Source organism: Pristiophorus japonicus, chromosome 1 (assembly GCF_044704955.1).
Source record: "Pristiophorus japonicus isolate sPriJap1 chromosome 1, sPriJap1.hap1, whole genome shotgun sequence".
Taxonomy (NCBI): Eukaryota; Metazoa; Chordata; class Chondrichthyes; family Pristiophoridae; genus Pristiophorus; species Pristiophorus japonicus.
Genome location: NC_091977.1, coordinates 275,360,355 through 275,374,072, shown reverse-complemented (window position 1 = coordinate 275,374,072; position 13,718 = coordinate 275,360,355). Strand labels below are relative to the sequence as shown.

General features: G+C 46.8%; 1 protein-coding gene across 4 annotated transcripts in view; it reads right to left on the bottom strand.

The window, feature by feature from the left end:
* Window positions 1-13,718, bottom strand: part of zfpm2a (zinc finger protein, FOG family member 2a) — a 1,363,132-nt gene that overhangs the window by 25,826 nt on the left and 1,323,588 nt on the right. The window lies entirely within an intron of this gene.

Genomic DNA, 13,718 nt, shown 5'->3' with positions numbered 1-13,718 from the left:
CAAGGGGTGGGTGGGGGGCTGGTGGGGGAAGGGAGCTAAAGTTTGGCAGTGGTTATGCTCTGAAATTGTTAAACTCTATGTTGAGTCCAGAAGGCTGTAAAGTGCCTAAACGAAAGATGACATGCTGTTCCTCGAGCTTGCGTTGAGCTTTGTTGGAACAGTGTAGGAGACTGAGGACGGAGAGGTCAGAGTGGGAATGGAGTGGGTAATTAAAGTGACAGCTCAGGGTCACACATGCGGACTGAACGGAGGTGCTCCGTAAAGCGATCACCTAATCTATGCTTGGTCTCCCCAATGTAGAGGAGACCACATCGTGTGCAGTGAATACAGTATACTAAATCAAAAGAAATACAAGTAAATCGCTGTTTCACCTGGAAGGAGTATTTGGGGCCCTGGATAGTGGGAAGGGAGGAGGTAAAAGGGCAAGTGTTGCATCTCCTGCGCTTACACGGGAAGGTGCCGTGGGAAGGGGAGGGGGTGCTGGAGGTGACTGCAGAATGGACCAGGATGTCATAGATGAAGCGGGCCCTTCAGAATGCTGAGAGGGGAGGGGAGAGCAAAATGTGATTGGTGGTGGGACCATGTTGAAGGTGGCGGAAATGACGGAGAATGATCCGTTGGATGTGGAGGCTGGTGGGGTGAAAGGTGAGGACATGGGGAACCCTATCATGGTTCTGAAAGGGAGGGAAGGGGCGAGAGCAGAGGTGCAGGAAATAGAACAGACACGGTCAAGGCCCATGTTAACCACAGCGGAGGGGAATCCTCTGTTGAAGAAAAAGGAACACAGGTCAGAGGCACCATTGTGAAAGGTGGCATCGTTAGAGCAGATGCGACGGAGACGGAGAAACTGGGAGAATGGAATGGAGTCCTTACAGGATATGGGGTGGGAGGAAGTGTAGTCCAGGTAGCTGTGGGAGTCAGTGGGCTTATAGTGCATACTGGCCGAAAGCCTATCCCCAGAGATGGAGACGGAGAAGTCGAGGAATGGAAGGGAAGAATCAGAGATGGACCATGTGCAGGTGAGGGAAGGGTGCAAATTGGATGCAAAGTGAATGAAATTTTCAAGTTCAGGGCGAGAGCAGGAAACAGCACCGATACAGTCATCAATGTACCGGAAAAAGAGGTGAGGGAGGGGACCCGAGTAGGACTGGAACAAAGAATGTTCCACATATCCCACGAAAAGTCAGGCATAGCTAGGACCCATGCAGGTTCCCATAGCAACACCTTTAATTTGGAGGAAGTGAGTGGAGTTAAAAGAGTTGTTCAATGTGAGAACAAGTTCAGCCAGGTGGAGGAAGGTAGTTCATGTTGTTTAACAGGACTTCCAAATTCTGCTTTGTTAAACAGGACCCACATAATCTCCATTGGGGCATATCAACAAGACTTGGCAAAGCCCACAGCTGGGTGAATAAATTATTTGCTATTTATGCTCGTTATGTGCCAAGTTTGGTGCTTGAGATGTGAAAACAATATAACTAGTGGTTCCTTTTATTAGTGCTAACAGATTTGGAGCAAATAGAAACTTTGGAAGCAAAATGATGCCCACTTGTCATTTTGATTTGGATTCTTTTTAAAACAAACAATTAGCCCTTCATTTATGAAAATTGTGTCCAGTTACAGTAGCTGACATTTTTTCAGCACCAAGACTCTTTCATAAGAACACAAAAAATAGGAGCAGGAATAGACCATTTGGCCCCTTGAACCTGCTCCACTATTTAATAAGGTCATGGCTGATCTTCTCCACTTTCCTGCATAATTCCTTGATTCCCTTAATATCCAAAAATCTATCAATCTCTGTCTTGAATATATTCAATGACTGAGCCTCCACAGCCCTCTGGGGGAGAGAATTCCAAAGATTCACCACCCTCTGAGTGAAGAAATTTCTCCTCATCTCTGTCCTAAATTGCCAACCCTTTATTCTGTGACTGTGACCCCTGGTTCTAGACTTGTTTCAATGAAAATTTTATATGTTTCACTAGGACTTGCCAGAGAGCAGCAGAGAAAGAGGAAAAGATACAAAAATAAAATAAGGAAAATAAGATGTTGAACGATCTTTCCAAACATGGTCTGTTTCATAACCATCAATCTTCAATTTTACTTCCAATTTCTTTCCCAACATTTTGCCTGTTCTCCTTCTCTTTAAGACTCATCATAGGCAGTCCTTCGGAGTCGAGGATGACTTGCTTCCACACTAGAAATGAGTTTAGGTGACTGAAGAGTCCAATGCGGGACCTACAGTCTCTATCACAGGGGCAAACAGTGGTTGAAGGAATAGGTGGGTGAAGGGCCTGGGTTGCCGCGCGCTCCTTCCGCTGTCGACGCTTGGCTTCAACTTGCTCTCGGCGAAGAGACTCGACATGTTCAGTGTCTTCCCGGATGCTTTTCCTCCATGTTGAGCGGTCTTGGGTCAGGGATTCACAGGTGTCGGTGGGGATGTTACATTTTTTCAAGGAGGCTTTGAGGGTGTCCTTGAAACGTTTCCTCTGCCCATCTGGGGCTCGCTTGCTGTGTCGGAGCTCTGAGTAGAGCGCTTGTTTTGGGAGTCTCATGTCAGGAATGAAGATGGTGTGGCCTGTTCAGTGGAGCTGATCGAGCGTGGTCACTGCTTCGATGCCGGGGATATTGGCCTTTAAGACTGGGATGTAATTCGCTGAGTAACAGTTGCCCTTTTGTGCATCACCAAAATGCCCATTGTTTATTTTTCAGCCTGGACGGTGAGTGTCAGCAGGTTATTTGTGTCATGTATCTTACATTATTATATATAACTGTATCCTAACATGCTATACATGACTGTAATAAGATATGACCTGTAACCACCAGCATACCTTACCACCAGGGGTGCACTTGCAAGAGACAGGTATATAAGGGCAGGTCTCAGGCAAGTGCAGAATTCCAGAGCTGTGAAATAAAGGTGCAGGTCCAGAGTGACCTTGACTTCACTACATGCCTCGTGTGAATCTGTACTGAGGGGACAGGACTTTACAGTGGCGACGAGTTACGGGATTACAGAATCCACAGAATGGCGAACGGATCAGATAAAAAGTACAATGCGGGAGACAATTGGGAGGACTTTATAGAAAGGCTCCAGCAAAGTTTTGGAACCAAAGACTGGTTAGGTGATGATAAGGCAGACAAGAGAAGAGCCCATCTCTTGACCAGCTGTGGCTTGAAAACATACGCTTTAATGAAGGATCTGTTGGCACCCGAGAAACTAGCAAGCAAGTCATTTGAAGAATTGAGCACACTGGTAAGAGACCACCTGAAGCCAGCGAGCAGCCTACACATGGCCAGACACAGGTTCTGCAACTACAGACGTTGTGTGGGCCAGAGCATACCCGACTTCGTGGTGGAACTTCGGAGGTTGGCTAGTTTATGTGAGTTCTCCGATGAACTGAGGAGAGAAATGCTGAGAGACTTTTTCATTGAAGGAATAGGCCACGCAGGCATATTCCGAAAGCTCAGAGAGACCAAGAACCTGACCTTAGAGGCAGCAGCACTGGTTGCACAGACGTTCTTGGTAGGGGAAGAAGAAACAAAGTTGATTTACAATGCAGGTACGACAACTAACAAAATATCGGAACAAGAAGTTCACAGCACTAAACAAACTGCTACCCCCATACACAGACAAAACCGGGAGAACAGGCTCTCGACTGCAGGCAGAAGCTATCAAGGGCCACAGGAATGGCCGTTCACACCTCATCAACCCACGATGCGAGCAATCAACTACAAACTGAGATAAGCTCAAGAGAGATCAGCCAGACACAGCTCATTCTTTGGGAACACTTTGAACAATGGAACAGGTCTGTGCTGGAGGTGTGGGGGTGGGCACTCATCAAGGGGATGTCGATTTCAGCAGGCTGTTTGCAGAAATTGTGAATATACAGGGCATTTGGCCCGCATGTGCAAAAAAACGGCAGCTCGGCTGGTATACGAATCAGATGGGTCGGAAAGCGGACCAGAAGATGGTGGGGACAGTACCCGGGACACCGATGTACAACGGGTCAACACGATCAATGGCCGCTGCTCCTACAACAGGATGCCTCCTATAATGATGAGGGTCCTATTCAACGGGATATCTGTCAACATGGAGCTGGATACGGGAGCGAGTCAATCTCTCATGGGCGCTCAACAATTTGAACAACTGTGGCCGCAAAAAAGAGACAGACCAAAACTCTCACAAGGGTAGACACCAAACTAAAGGACCTATACCAAAGAAATCATACCAGTCCTCGGCAGCGCCATGCTCTCTGTCACACACAAAGGGACAGTGAAGCGACTTCCCCTGTGGATTGTCCCCGGAGACCCCCCAGCACTGCTGGGGAGAAGCTGGCTGGCAAAACTATACTGGAAATGGGATGATGTCCATCCGATATCATTACAGGAACGGACCTCCTGCTCAACAGTTATAAAGCAATTTGAACATCTCTTTCACCCAGGTGTGGGCACTTTCAAAGGGGCCAAAGTCAAAATCTACATCACACAGGATGCTAGACCGGTCCATCACAAGGTCAGAGCTGTACCCTATGTGATGAGGGAAAAGATTGAACACGAACTAGACAGGTTTCTGCGGGAAGGCATTATATCACCTGTTGAATTTAGCGACTGGGCAAGTCCCATCGTCCCAGTCATGAAGCCTGATGGATCCGTATGAATCTGTGGGGACTACAAATCTACCATAAACAGAGTCTCCCAATAGGACCAGTACCCGCTGCCCAGAGCGGAGGACTTATTTGCCACATTGGCTGGAGGTAAACTTTTCTCAAAATTAGAACTCACATCTGTGTATATGACGCAAGAATTGACCGAGGAATCCAAGCTACTCACCACCATCAACACACATCGAGGCCTTTTCATGTACAATCGATGCCCATTCGGCATCAGGTCGGCAGCTGCCATATTCCAGCGCAACATGGAGAGTCTGCTCAAGTCCATCCCGGGGACGGTTGTATTTCAAGATGACATACTTATCACGGGCAGGGACACCGACTCCCATCTCTGAAATTTGGAGGAAGTACTAAAGCGGTTGGATCGGGTAGGCCTACGAGTCAAGAAATCCAAGTGCCTGTTTCTCGCACCCGAGGAATTAAAACCCTTTCACCAGCGCATGCATGAGCTATCACTACAAGCAGACTGTCTGATGTGGGGCAGCCGAGTAGTCATGCCTCTGCGAGGCAGAGAGGTGTTTGTCCGGGAGCTCCACCGCGAGCACCAAGGGATTGTTCTCATGAAGGCCATAGCCAGATACCACGTCTGGTGCCTGGTATTGACGTGGACTTGGAGCTCTGCGTCCGAAGGTGCACCATTTGTGCCCAACTCAGCAATGCCCCCAGGGAGGGTCCACTGAGCCCCTGGCCCTGGCCTACCAAACCGTGGTCGCGGGTGCACGTAGACTATGCGGGCCCATTCATGGGCAAAATGTTCCTCGTAGTTGTAGATGCATTTTCAAAGTGGATCGAATGCACCATTTTAAACTCGAGCACAACCTCCACTACTGTGGAGAGCCTCGCAAGCATGTTTGCAACGCACGGAATCCCTGACATATTGGTCAGTGACAATGGTCCGTGCTTCACCAGCGCAGAATTCCAAGACTTTATAATTGACCACAGCATAAATCACGTCAAGACGACACCGTTCAAGCCGGCCTCCAACGGCCAGGCGGAGAAAGCAGTGCAAATCATTAAACAAGGCATGCTTAAAATCCAAGGTCCCACGCTGCAGGGTCGCCTGTCGCGACTGCTGCTGGCATACAGATTTCATCCGCACTCACTGACTGGGATCCCCCCCACGCAACTGTTGATGAAAAGGACTTTAAAAACAAGGCTCTCATTAATCCTCCCAGACATGCATGAAATCGTTGAGGCAAAGCGCCGTCAGCTGACTGAGTACCATGACAGAAATTCGAGGTGGAGATGGAATGAGATAGGGGACAAAGTGTTTGTACTAAACTATGGCAGGGGTCCAAAATGGCTTGCACGGACTGTAACGGGCAAGGAAGGAAACAGGCTACTGGTCGTACAAATGGACAATGGCAAAACCTGCCGGAGACATGTAGACCAAGCCAAAAGCAGATTTACCAACAACACTGCGGAACCAGAGGCAGACTACAATGTGAAACTCGCACCACACCTGGTGGACAGACAGAGGGAACAACCTGAGGAAAGGGCAATCCCAACAGACAGCCCAGGCGAGTCAACAACAATCACACCAATCGAAACAGACAGCCCAGGCGAGATACCAGCAACCACACCCAAAGAAAAACAGACACCAAGGCAAACAACTGAACCACAACTCAGACGCTCCACGCGAGAGCGTAGACTACCTGAGAGACTGAACCTATAAAGACAATAAGACCTTGGGGGAGGGTGATGTCATGTATCTTACATTATTATATATAACTGTGTCCTAACATGCTATACATGACTGTAATAAGATATGACCTGTAACCATCAGCATACCTTACCACTAGGGGTGCACATGCAAGAGACAGGTATATAAGGACAGATCTCAGGCAAGTGCAGCATTCCAAAGCTGTGAAATAAAGGTGCAGGTCCAGAGTGACTGACTTCACTACATGCCTCGTGTGAATCTGTACTGAGGGGACAGGACTTTACAATTTGGCATGAAAGTTGAGCATGGTCCTGAGTTTGAGCTAAAATCCACACAGGTAGACTTGTCAGCACCAATCACTAGAAAGTGGGGTAAAAACAGAAAATGCTGGAAATCTCAGCAGGTCAGGCAGCATCCGTGGAGTGAGACAGAGTTAAAGTTTCGGGTCTGTGACCCTTTGTCAGAACTGGAAAAGTTTGAGATGTAACAGATTCTTAAGGAAGTGCAGGCGCAGTGAAAGGGGGAGGGGAGGAAAGAACAAAAGGGAAGGTCTATGATAGGGTGGAAGGCAGAAGATGGGAAAAAAGGAGATGCTAATGGCACAAGTTAAGAAACAAAAAATGAGTCTAAATGGGGTGTGAATGGCAGAATCATCACCAGCTGCCATGGGAAACAGAGAAAAAAAAGGGGGGGCTTGTTAAAAAAAGGAGGAAAAGAAAAAAATATGGGCAGAGGTTATGCTCTGAAATTGTTGAACTCGACGCTGAGTTCAGAAGGCTGTAAAGTGCCTAAACGAATGATGGGGTGCTTGCGTGGAGCTTCATTGGAACAGTGTAAGAAGTGGTGGGGGGAGGGGGGGTCAGGAGATGATTTTTCACCTGTCTAGCTCAGTGGGCGCTAAGGCTAAGTGTCCCGTTCGTCCCACTGTTCTGAGGTCATTAACGCAGCACAGATCAAAAGCGGTCTCTTATGTCTCAGTTTCACAAAATGCAGTGCACTTACCAGCTGAGTGAACGGGGGACTAGATGTTGCTGCCAACTCTCTGACATAGATCTTGCAGATTTAGAAAGCTACTCCTAATGGTTTTTTTTTTAACAAAACAGTGAATTCAATATAAACTATGCTGTTCATTAGTGAAGCAAACACTGGAGTCTTTGATAAGTAACTACAGTGTTTATCTTCTAATATGACAGTGCTTTTACCTACACTTCATTTTTTTTCCTTCTGAAGATTAAAGTTTGGAAATGACTATTTGCAAGAATCTGGTAGAGGAGATAAGAACAAGTAAGATATGCTAACGCTCTGACAGAATTAGGACATTGTTGTACAGAAACCGAGGCCAATTAATTAAACCAGTCTGTTAGTTTTCAACAATGTGCAAACAAACCTATGTAAAACCCTTCATCATTTTCAACATTCTTTTCCAAATGCAAAGTGATTGTGACAATCAACTCCTACATCCTGGTTATATTTGCAGATTAATGATATAATTATTGTGTACAAAACTCTTCTGAAGAAAATAATATGTGACTGAGATTTTAAATAATGTGGCCTATGCATTCTGGTTAAGAAAATAAGGTAAGTTTGAAAAGGTGATGAGACTGGAATCAGGAGGCAAACAGTTCCTAAAATCTTCCCAAATGTGTTGGAGGGGGGGACTGGAAATTGCCCTCTGCCCGTTTTCGAGCGGATAATTTGAATTATTCGAATTCAAAGTATTACCGCCCGGTGGGAGTCGGAGGGAAGAGGCGGAATATTCGGATCTTTAACGATGACACTGCCTCCCAGCGCTTTGGGGTGTTGTTTGAGAGGGTGTAGGGACAGGTTCAGGTCGGGACCATGGCACTGTCCATCACCGCCACACTCTCCATGTCGCACTGACGCGTAGCAACGTCCATCCCCTTCAGTTAAAGGGGAGGATGCTGTGAGGCCTAGTGATGTCTCCAGGGAACAGCCACCAGGGAAGGGTTCTGCTGAGCCACCCAAGAGCGGGTGCCAGGCTGCAGGGTCTGTCATTGTCAGCCAACTGCAGAGTCTGCCGACAATTAAAATAAAATGGCGTCCGCTGCCCTTTAAGGGCACCGCATCTGCAGCCGCTGGCATCTTCCTACCTCGCGAAGCTGTCAGTGGTACCGACTGGCGGCGGCCACGCTTCCGCAGGGCAATTTCTCTCGCGAGGCGGAAAAGGGGTCGCTGCCAGGAAGGACAGGGCTGGCGTGCGGTCGACAAGGGGTCGGAGCGCCGGGCAGGGCGGAAAGTCGGGGTTTAGCTCGGAGCTAAATTAAAAAGTAGGACCTCAAAGGTAGTAATCTCAAGATTGATACCAGTGCCACGTGCTAGTCAGAGTCGGAATCGCAGGATAGCTCAGATGAATACGTGGCTTGAGGAGTGGTGCAGAAGGGAGGGATTCAAACTCCTGGGACATTGGAACCGGTTCTGGGGGAGGTGGGACCAGTGCAAACCGGACGGTCTGCACCTGGACAGGACCGGAACCAATGTCCTTGGGGGAGTGTTTGCTAGTGCTGTTGGGGAGGGGTTAAACTAACATGGCAGGGGGATGGGAACCTTTGCAGGGAGACAGAGGGAAATAAAATGGAGGCAGAAGCAAAAGATAGAAAGGAGAATTGTAAAAGTGGAGGGCAGAGAAAGCCAAGGCAAAAAACAAAAAGGGCCACATTACAGAAAAATTCTAAAGGGACAAAGTGACCTGAAAACGACAAGCCTGAAGGCTCTGTGCCTCAATGCAAGGTGCATTCGGAATAAGGTGGACGAATTAACTGCGCAGACAGCAGTTAATGGATATGGTGTAATTGGCATCACGGTGACATGGCTCCAGGGTGACCAAGGCTGGGAACTCAACATCCAGGAGTATTCAACATTTAGGAAGGATCGGCAGAGAGGAAAAGGAGGCGGGGTGGCGTTGCTGGTTAAAGAGGAAATTAATGCAATAGTAAGAAACACAGAAAATAGGTGCAATAGGAGGACATTCGGCCCTTCAAGCCTGCACCACCATTCAATAAGATCATGGCTGATCATTCCTTCAGTACCCATTTCCTGCTTTCTCTCCATACCCCTTGACCCTCTGAGCCATAAGGGCCATATCTAACTGCCTCTTGAATATATCCAATGAACTGGCATCAACAACTCTCTGCAGCAGGGAATTCCACAGGTTAACATCTTTCTGAGTGAAGAAGTTTCTCCACATCTCAGTTCTAAATGGCCTACCCCTTATCCTAAGACTATGTCCCCTGGTTCTGGACTTCCCCAACATCTGGAACATTCTTCCCACATTTAACCTGTCCAGTCCCGTCATAATCTTATACGTTTCTATGCAATCCCCTCTCATCCTTCTAAACTCCAGTGAATAAAGGCCCAGTTGATCCAGTCTCTCCTCATATGACAGTCCAGCCATCACTGGAATTAGTCTGGTGAACCTTCGCTGCACTCCCTCAATAGCAAGAACATCCTTCCTCAGATTGGGAGACCAAAACTGAACACAATATTCCAGGTGAGGCCTCACTAAGGACCTGTACAACTGCAGTAAGACCTCCCTGCTCCTATACTCAAATCCCCTAGCTATGAAGGCCAACATACCATTTGCCTGCTTTACCGCCTGCTGTACCTGCATGCCCACTTTCAGTGACTGATAAACCATGACACACAGGTCTCGTTGCACCTCCCCTTTTCCTAATCTGCCGCCATTCAGATAATATTCTGCCTTCGTGTTTTTGCCCCCAAAATGGATAACTTCACATTTATCCACATTATACTGCATCTGCCATGCATTTGCCCACTTACCTAACCTGTCCAAGTCACCCTGCAGCCTCTCAGCATCCTTCTCACAGCTCACACCGCCACCCAGTTGAGTTTCATCCGCAAACCTGGAAATATTACACTCAATTCCTTCATCTAAATCGTAAATGAATATTGTAAAGAGCTGGGGTCCCAGCACTGAGCCCTGCGGCACTCCGCTAGTCACTGCTTGCCATTCTGAAAAGGACCCGTTTATCCCGATTCTCTGCTTCCTGTCTGCCAACCAGTTCTATATCCACGTCAGCACATTACCCCCAATACCATGTGCTTTGATTTTGCACACCATCTCCTGTGCGGGACCTTGTCAAAAGCCTTTTGAAACTCCAAATACACCACATCCACTGGTTCTCCCTTGTCCACTCTGCGAGTTACATCCTCAAAAAATTCCAGAAGATTCGTCAAGCTTGATTTCCCTTTCATAAATCCATGCTGACTTGGTCCGATCCTGTCACTGCTTTCCAAATGCGCTGCTATTTCGTCCTTAATGATTGATTCCAACATTTTCCCCACTACTGACGTCAGGCTAACCGGTCGATAATTACCCGTTTTCTCTCTCCCTCCTTTTTTTAAAAGTGGTATTACATTAGCTACTCTCCAGTCCATTGGAACTGATCCAGAATCGATAGACTGTTGGAAAATGATCACCAATGCATCCACTATTTCGAGGGCCACTTCCTTAAGTACACTGGGATGCAGACTATCAGGCCCCGGGGATTTATCGGCCTTCAAACCCATCAATTTCCCGAACACAATTTCCCGCCTAAAAAGGATATCCTTCAGTTCCTCCTTCTCACTATACCCACTGACCCCTAGTAACTATCGGAAAGTTATTTGTGTCTTCTTTCGTGAAGACAGAACCGAAGTATTAGTTCAATTGGTCTGCTATTTCTTTGTTCCCCATTATAAATCCGACTGCAAGGGACCTCCGTTTGTCTTCACTAATACATTAGCCTGGATGATTTGGAATTGGTATGGGTGGAGCTGCGGAATTCCAAAGGGCAGAAAACGTTAGTGGGAGTTGTGTACAGACCACCAAACAGTAGTAGTAAGGTTGGGGACAGCATCAAACAAGAAATAAGGGATGTGTGCAATAAAGGTACAGCAGTTATCATGGGCGACTTTAATCTACAGATTGAGTGGGCTAACCAAACTGGTAGCAATGCGGTGGAGGATGATTTCCTGGAGTGTATTAGGGATGGTTTTCTAGACCAATATGTCGAGGAACCAACTAAAGAGCTGGCCATCCTAGACTGGGTGATGTGTAATGAGAAGGGACTAATTAGCAATCTTGTTGTGCGAGGCCCCTTGGGGAAGAGTGACCATAATATGGTAGAATTCTTTATTAAGATGGAGAGTGACACAGTTAATTCGGAAACTAGGGTTCTGAACTTAAGGAAAGGTAACTTCGACGGTATGAGGCGTGAATTGGCTAGAATAGACTGGCAAAGGATACTTAAGTGTTTGATGGTGGATAAGCAATGGCAAACATTTAAAGATCACATGGATGAACTTCAGCAATTGTACATCCCTGTCTGGAGTAAAAATAAAACGGGGAAGGTGGCTCAACTGTGGCTAAAAAGGGAAATTAAGGATAGTGTTAGAACCAAGGAAGAGGCATATAAATTGGCTAGAAAAAACAACAAATCTGAGGACTGGGAGAAATTTAGAATTCAACAGAGGAGGACTAAGGGTTTAATTAAGAGGGGAAAATAGAGTACGAGAGGAAGCTTGCAGGGAATATAAAAACTGACTGCAAAAGCTTCTATAAATATGTGAAGAGAAAAAGATTAGTGAAAACAAACGTAGGTTCCTTGCAGTCGGATTCAGGTGAATTTATAATGGGGAACAAAGAAATAGCAGGACAATTTAACAAATACTTTGGTTCTGTCTTCACGAAGGAAGACACAAATAAGCTTCCAAATATACTAGGGGACAGTGAGTCTAGTGAGAAGGAGGAACTGAAGGATACCCTTATGAGGCGGGAAATTGTGTTAGGGAAATTGATGGGATTGAAGACCGATAAATTCCCGTGGCCTGAAGTGGCCCTAGAAATAGTGGATGCATTGGTGATCATTTTCCAACAGTCTATCGACTCTGGATCAGTTCCTATGGACTGGAGGGTAGCTAATGTAACACCACTTTCTGAAAAAGGAGTGAGAGAGAAAACGGGTAATTATAAACTGGTCAGCTTGACATCAGTAGTGGGGAAAATGTTGGAATCAATCATTAAGGATGAAATAGCAGCACATTTGGAAAGCAGTGACAGGATCGGACCAAGTCAGCATGGATTTATGAAAGGGAAATCATGCTTGACGAATCTTCTGGAATTTTTTGAGGATGTAACTCGCAGAGTGGACAAGGGACAACCAGTGGATGTGGTGTATTTGGACTTTCAAAAGGCTTTTGACAAGGTCCCGCACAAGAGATTGGTGTGCAAAATCAAAGTGCATGGTATTGGGGGTAATGTACTGACGTGGATATAGAACTGGTTGGCAGACAGGAAGCAGAGAATAGGGATAAACGGGTCCTTTTCAGAATGGCAAGCAGTGACTAGCGGAGTGCCATAGGGCTCAGTATTGGGACCCCAGCTCTTTACAATATACATTTACGATTTAGATGAAGGAAATGAGTGTAATATCTCCAAGTTTGCGGATGACACTCAACTGGGTGGCGGTGTGAGCTGTGAGGAGGACGCTAAGAGGCTGCAGTGTGACTTGGACAGGTTAGGTGAGTAGGCAAATGCATGGCAGATGCAGTATAATGTGGATTAATGTGAGGTTATCCATTTTGGGGGCAAAAACACGAAGGCAGAATATTATCTGAACGGCGGTAGATTAAGAAAAGGGGAGGTGCAACGAGACCTGGGTGTCATGGTACATCAGTCACTGAAAGTGAGCATGCAGGTACAGCTGGCGGTGAAGAAGGCAAATGTTATGTTGGCCTTCATAGCTAGGGGATTTGAGTATAGGAGCAGGGAGGTCTTACTGCAGTTGTACAGGTCCTTAGTGAGGCCTCACCTGGAATATTGTGTTCAGTTTTGGTCTCCTAATTTGAGGAAGGACTTTCTTGCTATTGAGGGAGTGCAGCGAAGATTCACCAGACTGATTCCAGGGATGACTGGACTGCCATATGAGGAGAGACTGGATAAACTGGGCCTTTATTCACTGGAGTTTAGAAGGATGAGAGCGGATCTCATAGAAATCTATAAGATTCTGACAGGACTGGACAGGTCAGATGCGGGAAGAATGTTCCAGATATTGGGGAAGTCCAGAACCAGGGGACATAGGCTTAGGATAAGGGGTACGCCATTTAGGACTGAGATAAGGAGAAACATCTTCACTCAGAGAGTTGTTAGCCTGTGGAATTCCCTACCGCAGAGAGTTGTTGATGCCAGTTCATTGGATATATTCAAGAGGGAGTTAGATATGGCCCTTATGGCTAAGGGGATCAAGGGGTATGGAGAGAAAGTGGGAAAGGGTACTGAGGTGAATGATCAGCCATGATCTTATTGAATGGCGGTGCAGGCTCGAAGGGCTGAATGGCCTACTCCTGCACCTATTTTCTATATTTCTATGTTT